Raw genomic sequence first — 2402 nt, 5'->3', positions numbered from 1 at the left:
TTAACAGTTTCAATGTTGTGCTAACAGGTCTGGCAGGCTGGAAGGCTTTTTCACTTTTAAAGTTACTAGATCCCCTCTGGAGTAAGAGTCACCAGACTGCAGCAGCTAGCTGTGGGAGCCTACAGGAAGGGTCAGAACAGGGATAGGAAGAGCCGGGAGGGGTGCCCCAAATTTTCTGGTGCCCTACACAGCCACATATGCCTAAGGACAGCCCTGTCTATCTAGACCAGGATACCTCCCTCTTGTATAAATGATAAGTTTGGAATACGTATAATTCCTTATCTCAAGAAGAGAAAATTTGTAAAGATAAGTGTTTAGGGAAGACCTGGTCCTGAAAAAGAATGTAAAGATGTTCTTTATACAGATACCCCAAAAAGGAATGTGGGGATTTGTTATCAGAACAATAAATCTAGGTTGTAAAGAGGGCCTCTACCATAGGCGCGAACTCCACGGGTGCTCTGGGGCTGGAGAGCCTCCTGCCCGCTGTCGGGCCCTCTGGGGCTGGAGCACTGATGGGAAAAAAACGGTGGGTGGTGAGCACCCACCGGCAGCTCCCCCTACCAGAACCTCCCCCTCCCCCCAGAGCCTCCTGCCACTGTCGGGCCCTCCTCCTCCTTCCCAGTACTTACCGCCTGCCGCGGATCAGCTGTTTTGCGGCATCAGGAGGCACTGCGGGGAAGGGGGCAGGAGCGAAGGTGCATCGCGCGAGGGGGAAGGGGTGGGGAGGGAAGAGGCAGGGCAGGAGCAGGAAGAATCAGGCTGGGGGTGGGTCCTGGGTGGATCACCCCCCCCCCCAGCAGATTAGAAATTTAGTGCCTATGGCCTCTACCAGCCCCCCTTTTCAAGAAAATTCTGCGCCCTTAAAATTTTAGAGAAAAATGTGTGTAGTAGGGAAACGTTTTGTTAAAAACCATTGATTATTTTTTAAATGTTGAAATGGCAAACCATTTTGAAAGGCATATTTGAAAGTATTTTAACTAAATGCAAAGAGCATGTGGTTTCTTAATATCACTGCTATGTAAGTGATAAAATGCTTTATGTACCAACCTGAAATGTAATCTGCAGCACACATACTAAAATTGGAATGATACAGAAAAGAATAGCATGGCCCCTGCACGAGGATGACACGCACATTCGTGAAGCATTCCATCTAGTACAGCTGATTACTAATGTAAAAAGCCATTTAAGTATAGATTATTTATATTAATGGGGAATTAATTAATTACTGTCAGTGCTCCAGCAACTCCCTCTCCCAGCTCATGAAGACAAGAAGAATGATCTCTCCAAAAATTGTTATGAAGTATTAACAACTTCTTTAGCTTAAATAGTAATTAAAGACTCTAAGAATTATTGATCTTTTTTAAAAGACTGTTTTTAAAGTTAAAATTCTTCTATAAAGAACAAGTTTTGATTTTTTTTTTTTAATTCCCTGTTGAACGCTAATAAAACTAAAGGAACATTTCCCAAAGTGGACAGAATCAAAAGGAAATTCAAAAACTAAAAGTTATCTGAAGTGTTCCCCAACAGGACACAGCCAATTAGAAGTGTGCTGCACATTCATTAAACAGATTACATATCAAAAGCTGAATATGTCAACAAAATCAACCCCTGAAGACATGAGCCGACGAAAGCATGACAGTAGCCAACCTGAATCTCAACAAGCCTGGAAAAGGAGTGTTTTCCTATAATTTCATGAAAATAAGAAGAAGAGTATAAAAAATTCTGAAGTGATCACCCATGCCACTCAGCTACTGTACTCAAACAGCATGCACTCCTTAGCTCTTCCTGTCCATCTCTGTATGCCAACTATCACAGACAGCTAAGAAAAACAAAGACAACCCAAGAAGAAACCAACTCAAGGAAAACCTCTAAGATTTCCTCATGGATTGGTGAGAGGAAAATTAATTGACACACTGGCAAGGGATTAGATTTAGTAATTTGTAATGATTTTACTGGTCTATGGTAATGCCATTGTAACAAACTATTAACAGTTTCTCCTGCTAATCACCAAATGATTATACCATGTATTCCTGGAAAATATACAGGGGCTAAACACTTGTAAACAGACAAGTAGCAGGATTTAAGATTCTTAATATTCATTAACTGGCCTGTTTGAAGACAGCTCCTTAAATGGCTTCTAAGTAACTGATTTAAATATTTTCTTTCATTTCATGGAATGTAGTTGCACTGACAACCAATGCATTTACCTGAAGGCCAGTAAAATAGGAATACCTCACTAACAGAATCTGAATGCAGAGGCAAAACAACAGCTAGGATGTTCCTTTATAACAGGGTGAACAAAAACCTAATTCTGAGCACCCCAGATTTGTGAGGTGGGGATTTAAAGGTCTGGCTCTGTGTTAGTATCCAAACGTGATGCCTTGATATAGTACACTAAAGCC

General features: G+C 41.7%; 1 non-coding gene across 1 annotated transcript; it reads left to right on the top strand.

Moving 5' to 3' along the window:
• The first annotated feature begins 1052 nt into the window (after positions 1 to 1052).
• Positions 1053 to 1156, top strand: LOC141983566 (U6 spliceosomal RNA). The gene has a single exon (XR_012638405.1). It is a non-coding gene; the product is annotated as a U6 spliceosomal RNA (small nuclear RNA).
• The last annotated feature ends 1246 nt before the right edge of the window (positions 1157 to 2402 follow it).

The sequence above is a fragment of the Natator depressus genome, chromosome 2 (assembly GCF_965152275.1).
Source record: "Natator depressus isolate rNatDep1 chromosome 2, rNatDep2.hap1, whole genome shotgun sequence".
Classification (NCBI taxonomy): domain Eukaryota; kingdom Metazoa; phylum Chordata; order Testudines; family Cheloniidae; genus Natator; species Natator depressus.
The sequence above is the reverse complement of the archived record's forward strand: the minus strand, read 5'-3'. Positions and strand labels throughout refer to the sequence as shown.